This window comes from Nicotiana tabacum, chromosome 5, assembly GCF_000715075.1.
Source record: "Nicotiana tabacum cultivar K326 chromosome 5, ASM71507v2, whole genome shotgun sequence".
NCBI lineage: Eukaryota > Viridiplantae > Streptophyta > Magnoliopsida > Solanales > Solanaceae > Nicotiana > Nicotiana tabacum.
The window spans coordinates 106,357,151-106,371,230 of record NC_134084.1 but is presented as its reverse complement, the minus strand read 5'-3'; the positions used below and the strand labels follow the sequence as shown (position 1 = coordinate 106,371,230).

General features: G+C 35.1%; 1 long non-coding RNA gene across 1 annotated transcript; it reads left to right on the top strand.

Annotated features, from left to right (window-relative positions):
• Positions 1-4,289: 4,289 nt before the first annotated feature.
• On the top strand, positions 4,290-5,528 carry LOC107810380 (uncharacterized). Its single transcript, XR_001653633.2, has 2 exons — positions 4,290-4,507; positions 4,960-5,528. It is a non-coding gene; the product is annotated as an uncharacterized LOC107810380 (long non-coding RNA).
• The last annotated feature ends 8,552 nt before the right edge of the window (positions 5,529-14,080 follow it).

The following is a 14,080-nucleotide window of genomic DNA, read 5'->3' as shown; positions in this document are numbered from 1 at the left end:
AACCATAGCAGATTAAAGGAGTGCAGAATTTTATAATAACACAAATACTTATACACAACTACCCAGAATCTGGTGTCATAATCCACAAACTTCTAAAAGTTACTACAAATATTGGCTGAAAGAAAGTACAATCGTTTTCGAGTTAAAAGAAACATTAAACTGAAATAACTGGAAGGGGACTCCAGGGTCTGCAAACGCCGACAGATCTACCTTGCGTCTCTTGTGGGATTGAAGTCAGTAGCTCAACTCTGGTCAACACGGTCCAGTACCGAAATCTGTACAAAAAGTGTAGAGTGCAGAAACCGACCCCGTGTACTAGTAAGTGCCGAGCCTAACTTCGGCGAAGTAGTGACGATGATAGGACAAGACACATGTATAAACCTGTGTAGTTAAACAATATACTAGCACAATAACAAATAATAGAAGCTGAACAGATAGTAACGGGAGGGGAATCATGCTAATGGGGTTGCAAGATAAAGAAGCACAACAGTAGAGGAATTTAAACAGCTAGTACACCTTGAACCAGTAATAACAAGTAAACACAACAATGGAAAATGCACGGCATCACCCTTCGTGCTTTTACTCTCAACCTCACTAGATAATCAATAAAAACGGCACGACATCACCCTCCGTACTTTTACTCTCAACCTCACCATATAAAATAGTAGAAATGTGCATGGCATAACCCTTCGTGCCTTATCACTCAACCTCACCATAATAAATAATAGAAACGTGCACGACATCACTCTTCATGCTTTATCACTCACTCATAAAATATTGCACGACATCACCCTTCGTGCTTTAACACTCTCCCTCACTAAAACAACGGACAACAATAATAGGGAGATAGAAATGACAACAACAAGTCTTACTTCAACACTTAGTTCCACAATACCAACCTCAGCTTTGAGTCAATACTCAATCAATACCAAATTCATTAAAACATAATAAAAAATTTCTCAACACATCGAATAGCTGATCTAAACATGAACAATATGATCAAGAATATAACATTTATAAGAATAAGACTCACTCACATACTATGACTCTACAACAACGCATAAGTACTCGTCACCTCACCTATACGTTGTACTCAACATCCAAACACGTAGCAAGTAAGCAAATAATATCTAATCCCTCAAGCTAAGGTTAACCACGATAATTACCTCGCTCCAACAACCAAACTCAAAGCTCAATCACCACTTTTCCCTTTACACAAGCCTCCGGACTAATAGAATCTAGCAAATTACTAACCAAACAATTCAATTTTAGCCTTAGGAACTACCCACGATTGCAAGGAATCAATTTAGGCCATTTTTTAAAAAGTCAACAAAAGTAAACACCCGGGCCCGCTTGGTCCAAACTCAAAATTCATACCAAAACCTGATTACCCATTCACCCCCGAGCCCGGATATATAATTAATTTTGGAATCCGACCTCAATTTGAGGTCTAAATCCCCAAATTTCAAAATTCTAAGTTTCTACCCAAAAATCCCCAATTCCATCATGAAAATCTTAGATTCTAGGTTGAAATCTTGTAAAATGAAGTGAAATATTGAAAGAAACGAGTTAAGAATCACTTACCTACAATTTCAGGAAGAAATGGTCTTTGGAAAATCGCATAGAGGGTTTCTTATTTTGAAAATTTTGAGAAATAAGCAAAAATCCCGTCTAAGTTAGGTTTTACACAGTTGTAGATATCGCAATTGCGACCTGAGCATCGCAATTGTGAAGCTCGAAAATGCAAGAAAACCATTGCATTTGTGAGGTCTCGCACACTCTTGCTTCCTTCACAAAAGCGAAGACTGAGCTAATCGCAAATGCGATCAAATGGTCGCAAATGCGAAGTCTACCTTCCCCCCTGTCCCCATCACAAATGCGAACGATTGTTCGCATTTGCGAACATAGGCTGGCCCAGCTTCTCTTCGCATTTGCGATGAGAAGCTCGCAAATCCAAACCAAACAGTGGTCGCAAATGCGAAGCTTGACCTCGCATTTGCGAGGTCTTAGGCCTGCTACAAGACTGAAGAACACCAACAATTATTTTCTAAGTTTCAAATCACCCCGTGGCATATCCGAAACTCATGCGAGCCCTCGGGGTTCCAAACCAAACATGCACACAAGTCTAAAAACATCAATTGAACTTGCTTGTGCAATCAAATCGCCAAAATAATACCTTGAACTACGAATTTAGCACCAAATTACATGAATTCCCAAGAACATTTAAAATTTCTATTTTCACAACCGGACATTCGAATCACGTCAAACCAACTCCGTTTCTCACCAAATTTTACAAATAAGTCTAATATATCATAATGGACCTGTACCGGGCTCCGAAACTAAACTATGGACCCATTCCAACAAAATCAAACATTAACCAAATTTTTAAAACCATTTAATTTTCAGACTTTTAATTTTCATCAAAAATTCATATCTCGAGCTAGGGACCTCGGAATTCGATTCCGGGCATACGCCTAGGTCCCATAATTCTATACGGACCCACCAGAACTGTCAAAATATGAGTTCGGGTCTGTTTACTCAAAATATTGACTGAAGTCAACTAAATTAACTTTTAAAGGCAAAAATTATTATTTTCATCAACTTTCAACATAGAAGCTTTCCGAAAACTCGCCCAGACTGCGCATGTAAATCAAGAAGGGATAGAATGAGGTTTTAAAGGCCTCGGAACCCAAAATTTGGTTTTAAATCATAAAATGACCTATCGGGTCATCGCAACGGGTGATTTTTGCCATGTATTAAACTGCAATAAATAATATTGAACACTAAACTTGAAAATACAGTGCGCCAGTATTAGAATAATAGTATTTTCTTCGGTCCACTTTAATAAATTTTTTGTGTTTTGTTGTAGTCCATAATATTTGATTGCTTCATATATAAAGAAGGACGTAATTTTTTTTTTCAAGGCTTCCTTGAAGTAAAGAGTCTAGGAGTATTTATTATATTTTTAAGGAACAAATTAAAGTTAATATGGTCAATTTTATTATTAGTTAATGCTAAAAAGTAAATTTCTTAATATGTGTGAAAACAAAAAAAAAAAATTAAAATGGACCGAATGGAGCCGCTTATATCAAAACTTTTGGCGGCGACACAAATGTATATGCATATATTTTCTATGAAATAATAATTCATAATAAATCGCCACAAAAGTGTTATTAGGCCATATTTATTTAAGTAACAATACACACACATAATATAATTAAGTATACTCGGTATATATACCTTTGTATCAGAGGAAAAAAAGGAAAAAGAGGAAGAAGGAAAAAGTATTTTTATTTTAAAGAAATATTTCCCTCGTCTTAAATTATCTGTCCTATTTCTCTTTTGCACGACCCTTAAGAAACATTAATTAGAATGTGTTTTTGACTATTTTACCTCTATTTGTGTTTTAAAATAAAATATCTCTTTATTAAATATTTATTCTATTTATGTGTCATCTCCATCTTCAAGAACAATTAGTACTAAGGATAAAATGAGAAAAAAAATAATTGATTTTGTCTAGAACTTCTAAAATAACAAATAATCCGAGACACTTATTTTTAAAAATTACGATAGAATATTTGAGCCAGAAGGAGAACATAATTAGCGAAGGTTCATATATATAACCAATCGCAATTTGATTGGAATTAATAGTGAGTAGTTGTTTTTGTAAAGAAAATTGAAAAGAATGGAAAAGATGTGGTCAACACTTATTCATTTCACATTAACTAATTAACAAGTCCATCATGATACGCAACTCTAGAATTTATTAAATATGGATAGCTATTGAAAATTAATATGAGTGAGGTTGGATTTGTTAGAAAATTTAGTTGGCGCTTTAAAGGCATCTATGGCTTTTCTTGTGTTTGTATTTGTTCTATATGTATAGCTTTATCAAGAAACACACACAAACACACAGTGTCAATGGCTATTTACACCTTTCATACATTGACCATAATGAATTACCTCCCCTCTACCAGCCCCTTTAATTTCCCTGCACTGCATGCACTTATTAGTTTTAATTGCAAATATTTACTCCAATTTTCCATTTTGAGCAAACTATCTTGGGATTTTCTCCAACCATTAATACATTTTCCTGCCCCTCAATTTACTCCTCTCTCTCCTTTCTACACTTCCTCTTTCAATTCATTCAATTGATTTCCTATTAACTCTCTCTCTCTCTCTCTTCCAACTCGTCCGTCTTATAATTTAATTAAGCTTTTAAAGCAATCCCATCTCTCCGCTCTATAGTTCCCATTATATAATATGTCTTTACAAGTCCAAGATCATCAACTAGGACCACAACAACTTCCACTTGTTCATCTTAGTAGTTTAGCCGTGCTGCAGGTGGTTCCGGTTACTTCCCTTGGTGCCTCGCCGATCACCGCTGTAACCTTCCGGCTACCGCCGTCCCTTTCTTCCATCACAACCACCCTTACTCCACCTTTGAATTAGAAGAGCTAGCCCTCATCACTTCCTTTAGGGTGGCGAAAGATTTCTCAATCTTAAGGTAATACAAGTTCTTCTGATGATCACGTAAAAAATACTAATCGTTTTTTCATATCATTTTTACACTATCAATATAATTTTACCTATTTTAATTAATCATTTACCGTGGTTTGTTGGGAAAGAAGTCTTGGCGTAACAGATAAAGTTGCTGTCGTGTGACCAAGAGGTCATAAGTTCAATTCGTGGAAACAGCCTCCGGCAGAAATGCAGTATAAGACTGCATACAATAGACCCTTGTGGTCCGGCCCTTCTCAAACCCCGTGTATATCGGGAGCTTAGTGCACTGAGTTGCCCTTATTTGCCGTGATTTGTTGGTTATCAATCCATACCTGCTATAAGAAGTTAACTTTTAAGTGACTTGATAGTGTAAAATTTTTTTTACTCCGTCATATTAGTTGAACTCCTTTTTTCCATGTTATTTATTTATTTTTTTGGATTTTCGTTATTTGACAGGGGAGATTATTCAAAAAAGAAGAAGAAAAGAAATCATATTTATTACAAGTACAATTAGCCATGAGCCGAAGAAATGGAAATGGTGAGCTTGATCTAAAGCTGAATTTGTCACCACCACGAGTGATCAACCACCCACAAGTGGAATCACCGAGCAGGTCGTTGACGGCGTCGCCGACGAGTTCATGCGTGTCGTCCGATGATTCCTCCGCCGTTCAACGTTATTCCGACAGCCCAGAAACAATTACTTCAATGGTGTTGGTTGGTTGTCCACGGTGCCTCATGTATGTTATGTTAGCAGAAGTTAATGATCCAAGATGCCCTAAATGCAAGAGTACTTGTTTGCTTGATGTTATGTATGAGAAGAACAAGACTACTAGGAGGAATATCAGTTAGACTATAGTCAAGAATCTATCACATTCTGCTATTACTAGGTTTATCAACAATCTTGCCCCCCACCTTGGAAAAAATGAAAAATTAAACCCTCTAGCCCTGTTTTTCAACTTTCTATAAATAGCACTATTTGAGCTCCATTTTGACTTGAATCCAAAATGAAAAAGTAAAAGAAGAAAGAAGAATTATGAAATGGGTGAAGGGAACTTTTGGAGCTTCTGTAGTGCTATTTTTATTTTTATTTATTTTTAGGTTCTTTTAGAAATTTGGGTTTCTAGGTTAGGTTTGTTTGCAGCTGAAGGGTGATCTGGAAAAAGTAGCATGTGTTGTATTGGTGGATTTAAGGTATGTTTCTTGTTCTATCTTTAGTAGAAGACTATGTAATGCCCAAGTTTTCTCAGAAAAAAAAAAGGAAGAAAAATGTTCGTTATTTTCTCAAATGATGAGTGAAAATTCTTCTTTGACCCCATGCAAAGCAGAGATTATGCTACAATATGCTCTGTTGCCAAAGTTTTACTTAAAGAATAGCACTTTTGCAAGAATGCTTTCTTGTGATGTTTGGCCCCACCAAGATGCAAAAGGGCCACCCTTTATTTTCCCACGTTGCCAAAATTAACTTAAATAGCTACTCCTTCCGTTTACTTTTTTTAGTGCGCAAAAATAGATTTTCATTTTTACTCGTCACTTTACGCATATCAACAAATTTTTTTCCCGTTATACCTACAGTATTTATTACTCATTTCAAATTATTTTTTCAAATCCAATAAAATATGCATCAATTAATATGGGTATTATGGTAAATTATGAACTTTATTTATTATTTCTTAAGGAGCGTGAAAAGTTAAAACGTGCCAGCTAAAAGTGAACGGAAGGAGTATTCACGATACAACCATTTAAACTAAAAAAAGCCGGCAATAACTTATTATATGTATAATTCATATATAATTTGCATATAATCATGTATAATATATGTATACCTGTTCGGACATGTACAACAGTAAATCCAGTTACCTATTTGCATAAAGATTCCTAGAAAAAAATTTAAAATCAAAATATTGGGCCACTACCCTTTTCAATCTTGATGGACGCCCACAAAAGTTGGTAAAAGTTGTTCCACACATAAAATGACTATGGAATATATTGTACTGTATTTAACTTCTCTTTTCCACAATTAAATAGAAACTTGAAAAAGTCCAATCCTTGTGAAATTCTAAAGCTCCTTTTTTTAAAAAAAAGAATTCTTAAAAACTTATTTAATGCACCTTAAGACCCGTCAACCTCTTTCGTAGTCAAGTTACTTACACCACCTAACAAATTCAGACTACGTACACGATCAGAAAATCCACATATCTTAGTAAAGATATAATTGTGATGCAAACCGAAGTATTCAATTTGTAATGAATATTGTAGGGTTGAGTAATATGAGGTGCGCAGCTCCATGCATGTATGTACCAACAATGGAGGAGTAACATGTTGTACATTAAAGAGTATTAAAGGGTTGATGGTGTGCCAGTAGTAGTTCCACGTAAATATTATAATTATAAACACAAGATATAATCAATGTGATGATACCACGTCGTATATGCATGTGATGTTATAATTAGGTCAAATATGTTATTTATGACAAATCAGTCGATAAATTCAAGGGTGGGTTTGCGAGAGTGTTGTTTGAGATTGCGATGTATTGGTCAGAGATATTCTCTAGCAAAAGGTATCATTTAAATACTTACTATCTATTGAGTGTTAGTTTTGTTTCTTTTGACTATACCCTATTAGTGGGAGAGCTAGGATAACAGAAGTGAAAAAGGCAAAGTTACGTAAGAACAAAGGAAATGTCTTTTTTGCATGAGATTTTTAAATTGTGTCAAACGAGTGCAATTGATTAACTTTTGCTTATGATCATATTCAATTTTCAAGGATTGGCCAACTGGGATCCAACCATGCATGAAATGCGGCAAAAATGTTAGTATTAATACACCGAATTCTCTCCTGGATATGATCAAGCACGATTAGTATAGTGCATCAGAAAAATAAGGAAAGAGAAGAAAGAGAAAAAAAACGTAAAGGGTATAACTAAATCTCTTAATTGAAGGTACTTATAATGGATTGAGAGCTTTTTAAGGTGGAATGTATACATTTTGTAAACAAAACTTGTGTAGGTAGGGTAATTTACTAAACATGAACATTTAGGGTAATAAAGTTTCCAATAGTGTATAGGAATGAAAAAAATCCCATTGGAGTTTTTACATTCCTATACACTATATAAAACTATATTACCCTCCCTCCTCAAGTTTTACTATAATTACATTTTATATACCCAATTGCCATTTATGTACATTTTAAGAGAATTAATAATAGTAATCAGTGTCCTAAAATTACTCTAACAGATCTTCCACTCCCCCACGTTTCTCTCTCCACATCCCTCCCCCTCCCCCACGTATCTTGTACCCACCCACAATTCTACCATTGATAACCATTAAAAAGCTTTGAAGCTTTGAATTCGAATTTAGGTTTTCAAAAAATATTATTTGTTTGAATTGGATGTTGTTGCAAAGAATTGAGAATTCTCTCTACGCCTCTCTCTATCTCTCAATCCCTTATTTCAGTAATGTAAAGCAAAGGAAAATAGAGCAGCAATTCCACCATTGACAGACATTAAAAAGCTTTGAAGCTTTGAATTCGAATTTGGGTTTTCAAAAATCATTATTTGTTTGGATTGAGTGTTGTTGCAAACAATTGGGAATATAGTTTGGAGTTTATATCTCAATTTTGAGGGGTTTTGGTGAAGATTAGACTTGGGTTTGACTGAATTTCAGATTGAAACTTGAAGAAGAAGAAGAAGAAGAAGAAGAAGAAGAAGAAGAAGACATGATGTACATTATATTTACGAAATTGTAGTAAAATTGTATTCTATTGTTTATATATTTTTCTTTTATTTATTTAACTATTGTATGAAAGTTGAACAACATTGTATAAAAATTATATTTAAGTTGTATGATATTGTAGTTGTATATAACTGAGCAGAAATAATGTATGAAAATTGTAGATAAGTTGTATAATATATAATTAGTGGTATGAAATTTATTTTTTTACTATGTATAAATCAGATACAAAATATACAAAAGATATATTGTATAAAATTTGTATTTAAGTAGTATGTTATTATAATTGTATTTAATTGGGTAGAAGTAATATGTGAAAGTTGTAGATAAGTTGTAGATAAATTGTATAATATATAATTAGTTGTATGAAATTTATTTTTACTATATATAAATCAGATACAAAATATACAAAAGACATATTGTATAAATTTTGTATAAAATTTATATTTAAGTTGTGTGTTATTGTAGCTGTATTTAACTGGATAGTGTACGAAAAAATTCCCATAAATAAATTGTGTGCATATATATAAACAAATTCCTAATATGTTAACAAACTGACAACTGAATATTCCATTACTACCCATTGACATGTTCGTACTCAATTGGAGATTTTTGACTTGCAGTAATTCTTTAATATTCAATCACTACCCATTGACATGTCAAGGTGTCTGTTTGCAATGTTTCTGATATTTTAATTTCATGATTTTTCCTTTATTAAACAAATATTGATGAACTTCAGTGGAGACATTCTCATGGTGGACAAAGCAGAAGTGATGATCATGGTATACCAGATTCAGTAGTCACGATGATAGTTGGAGAAGAAAGCCTATGGCTGCTGAATTTACCAAAGTGACCACTGTATGTATTGTCACGCAGCATGAAACAGAGACCATTTGTTCATGAACATTCGCAAGTTACAACCTACTGAAATGAAAATTCACGAGTTAACAACATTGGCATTAACATCAACGACGAAATTTCTTGGCTAGAAAAAATTGCTCATATAATCAAGATAAAATATTCTTGTTGCTGAAGCTTATGGAGGATAACTAGCCACTCACCTTAATTTGTAGCAATAAGTAGCAATTAGTTGATAAAATCTTAGCGTCATGACGGAATATTACTACTTTATAGTTGTAATTGGTCCTGGCTATTGGATGCACAATTCCGCAACACAGTAGCAACCAAATACTTCTGGTGACCAGGCTCTGGTGATATTTTTACTTTTGCTCTAGCTTATAAACATAAGGAAAGAGAGGAGGAGAAAAAAAAGGAAAATGGTGTAACTACATCCCTTGATTGAAGGCACAAATAATGGATTGAGAGCCTTTTAAGGTGGATGATATAATAAAACTTGTTTATGCCGGGTAATTAACTAAACATGGACATTAAGGGTAGTAAAATTTCAAATAATGTATAGGAATGAAAAAATCCCTTTAATATTCCGAATAATATTGCTTCGCAATATGTATATTTAACCAATATATTTTTAAAGAATTTGTTGTTTAAAAATTACATAAAATAAATACTACAATTAATTTCCTTTTTGAGAAAAATAATTTTATTGATGAATCTTTGTAGGTTCAATTCTATTTGTTCCCTTGATTCTTCTTCCGGTTGTCCCCCGTGATTCAAGAGTTAGATGAACATATTTCTCGAACGTAGGCACGGACCTCCCTGCTATATTGTATTTGATCTCCATAAAAGTCGAGCATTGTGTAGATCTTCTTCTTGAAGTATATAATTATCAAGAAGCGTCCGGTTGTATTTTGAGTCGATCTTGAAGAAGAACGTCTCTTGATCACTTCAACTTTGAAAAAGATATTATTTTATATTTTGATCTTTTCGTGAATATCCCAATGGAATGAAGTAAAGTCTTATTCTAGATCGAATCGATCACTTATCATCAATACTTTTTTTTGGAGAAATGGATAATTTCATTAATAAAGGTAACAGTGGCATTACATCACTATTAGTAATAGTAGGAATAATACTTAGGTTTTCAAACATTTCTAGCGTATTACATATGGAGCTTGATACTAGTCTAGTAGTAGATACTTCATTTTTGTCTTCTTGGATCATCCTCTTGACTGGTCTGGAGGGGAGTTCAAAATAGTTGTAGTAGAGGTTGGTTGTTGTTGTTTGGAACCCAATTTACTCAAAACGTGCGCCACCTTATTACCTTCGCGAAAGCTATGCCGGACCACTGGATTCCCCAATCTCTTCAACAAGTACCTGCATTCAAAGATAGTGTTAGTATAGGCAGGAAAGCTATTATGTTCAAGTAGTTGAATTATGTCCGTCGAATCAGTGTCAATCTCCAGTGGGACTAGCCTTTTGTGGTTAGCCAGCTTTAGCCCTGCATGAAGTGCTAGTAATTCTGCATGGGTAGAGTTATAGGCTTTGATTTTGTTAGCAAAGCCTATCATCATGTCCCCTTGACTATTTCTTATAATGCCCCCAATGCCTCCAGTCTTATGGTTACCCAAGGAAGCATCTATGTTTAATTTATAAGTATGGGGTGGCGGTGGATACCATTTAATGTGAATGAGAATTTGTGTGTGGTGCATTTGTATTGAGGCTAGTAGTTTAAATTCAATGGTCCGTGTGTTAACCATTTGGTAGTTTAATATTTTGGAGAGGTTGTGGAAGCAGTTATTGTTTCTATTTAACCAGAGGTGCCAAATTGCAATTGAAAATACATTTTCCCAAGTTATGCAGTTGTATGTAACGGTTATTTGGAGGTCTTTGATAGATAACAAACCAGTGTTTGTTGTTTGGGATGGCGTTAATATTGATGCTCGTATTGTCCCAGAATGTGCGTGCCACTGTGCACTCAAGGAAAATATGGGTTATGGTTTCTTCTGCCACCTTACAAACCGTGCAAATATTATCGTTTGAAACTCCAATTTGATGAAGGTAAGATTTAGTAGGTAATCTCTTTTTAAAGCATTGCCAGAGGAAAAATTTAATTTTGTTAAGGGTATGGAGCTTCCAAATCCAATCATAGTCAGTGCTCGTTTGGATGTGATGGTGAAGTAATTTGTATACTGAATGGGTTGAGAAGGTGCTATTTGTGTTGAGCGCCCAAATGGGTGTGTCTATGGCTAAGGGGGTTTGTTGAGAGGGAGATGGAGGAGATATCATTTGTAATATTGCTGGGTAGTTCAAAGGAGATTTGGGACCAGTTTCACTGGTCATTTCTCCAAACCTGATTAAGGGTTAAGTTGCTATCATTCTTGTTAAGAGGACCATGAATGGAAGAGCGGATGTTTGTGTTGTTAGGGGTCCAGCATACAAAGTAGAATTTTATGGATTTGCCATTGCCAACATCCCAAGAGATTCCTTTGGCAATGGTTTCCCATCCTCTCAAAATATTTTACCAAATGAAGGAGGTGTTCTTAGCAATAGGTTTAGGGCTATACTTTTGAATTAGAGTGTTTGCCCACATTGTTGACGGATTGGTAAATAAACTCCATGCTAGTCCTGCTAGTATGACATGGTTTTTGTGGGATGCCTTAGGTATCCCCAAACCCCTCATTTTTTTAGGAAGGGTTATAACATCCCATAAGATGTAGTGGATCCTTTTTTTATTCGAAGTTGTGCCCCAATAAAATCACGCTGGATTTTATCAATTTGATGCAGGATCTTCTTTGGGAGAGATATGTACTGCACATTATGATTAGGAATGGCATCGAGGGCAGCCTTTGCTAGAGTTGTGCGGCCCACAAGAGTTAAGAAATTTGTTTTCTAATCTGAAAGTTTGTTCCGCATATTGTCAATTACAAATTGGAAGTCGGAAGGTTTAGGTTTGTTATTGGTTATGGAGAAGCCTAAATACTTGCCAAATTGACTTGTTGGATTAATGTTAAATAAGTCGATTGTATAATCTTTGATGGAAATTGAGCAGTTACTTGAAAAAAAGATTTTGGATTTGGTGTTATTTATTTTATGACCAGATAGGGAGCAAAAGGTTGCTAAGGAGTGGTGAATGGTATTTATGGTTTTCTCATTGGCTTGTGCCATGAATGTCAAGTCATCTGCATAAAATAGGTGTGACAGATGGGGTCCTTTTATCCCAATTCTAATGGGATCCCACAGAGTTAGGTCGACTTGGTGGTTGATGTATACAGACAATAATTCCATGGTTAATATGAAAAAATAAAGAGATATAGGGTCCCCTTGTCTGATACCCCTCGTGGATTCAAAGAAATTTATTTGTGCACCATCTACCAAGACAGCTATCTTGCTTGTGGAGATGAAGTTCATGATAAGGGTGGTGATTTTAGATGGGAACTTAAAGAAGGTTAAGGCTTTATAGACAAAAGACTATTCTAACCTATCAAAGACTTTTTCGAGGTCAATTTTGATTATCAGTTGCCCATTCACCCTTTTCCTTTTGTTAAGATGGTTTACAACTTCTTGTATAATAATAACATTATCACATGCCCGCCTCCCCTTTAAGAAGCTAGCTTGGCAAGAGTTGATAAGTTCAGATAGAAAAGGCTTGATGCAGTTAACAATTATTTTGGTGATTATTTTGTAAGTGGTGTTGCAGATTCCTATTGGCCGGAAATTATTGAAGTTATTTGCGTGCTTAAATTTAGGGACGAGGCATAGTAAGGTGTGATTCATTTCCTTAGGGATTCTGGACCTGGCGAATATTTCTTTGCATAGCCGTATAATAGAGGGACCCACAATATTCCAATGTCGTTGGTAGAAAATAAAGTGCATACCATCAGGACCGGGGGCCTTGTATGGCTTAAAAGAATATATAGCAGAAATAATTTCTTGGGTGTCTAATGGCCTATCCAGTGGTGTTGCCAAAATTTGTGTGAGCACTTTTAATAGTATTCCACTCTGATAGAGTATTATTGGTTGTGAATATATTTTGGAAATAATGGTGGGTGTGCTCGATGATTTTTTGACGATCCGTTATCCAATTCCCAGTGTTATCTTTAAAGAAAGAAATACTGTTACGCCTACGCCTATTAATGACAGAAATGTGAAAAAAATATTGTATTGGCATCGCCCTCATTTAGCCAATTAAGACGAGATCTAATCTTCCAATGATCCTCCTCTAGGCGTAGAGTATTGTTATAATCAGTGATTAGAGTGTGTTCTAAATTTCTAAGGAATGTGCTAGTAGCATAACTTGGTGAGTTTTGGATCCCCCTAATTCTGGCTTGTATCATTTTCTTATTGGCGAAAATATTTCCAAAATTTTGGGCACTCCATTCTCTAATGTTAGTCTTGAAACGTCTTTGTGCATCACTGAAATTCCTATTATCCCAACTTTGCTCAACCACTTTACTAAACTCTAGGTGTCATAGCCAATATTTTTCGAGTCTAAAGGGTTTGATAGAATTTGTCTAGATATGATTCGTTAACCTAATTAATAGCGGATTATGGTCGGAGTAGATTTTTGGGAGGTGAGTTACCATTACTGAGGGGTACAGCTCTAGCCAGGCTTCATTAGCAAGGCATCGATCAAGTCTTTCTAATATAAGACCGTGCGCCTTATTTCTATGGTTAGACCACGTGTAACGTCAACCTTTGAATCCTAGGTCAATTAAGTTACAGTAGTTAATACACGACCAAAATCTAGAGGTCCTATTTCTACTAATGTTCCTGCCACCCCATTTCTCATCTTGAGTCAGGACATCATTAAAGTCGCCACCTATGAGCCAAGGGCCTTTGTACTTATCAAACATAGGCCTAAGATTTTCCCACAGAGTTATCCTATTAGTTACATAATTACTAGCATATATTGCACTAAAAAGCCAAGGGTTGTGATTTGGTAATACCTGGACTAGGGCATGCAGTTCTTGATCAGTCTTCCTAACACG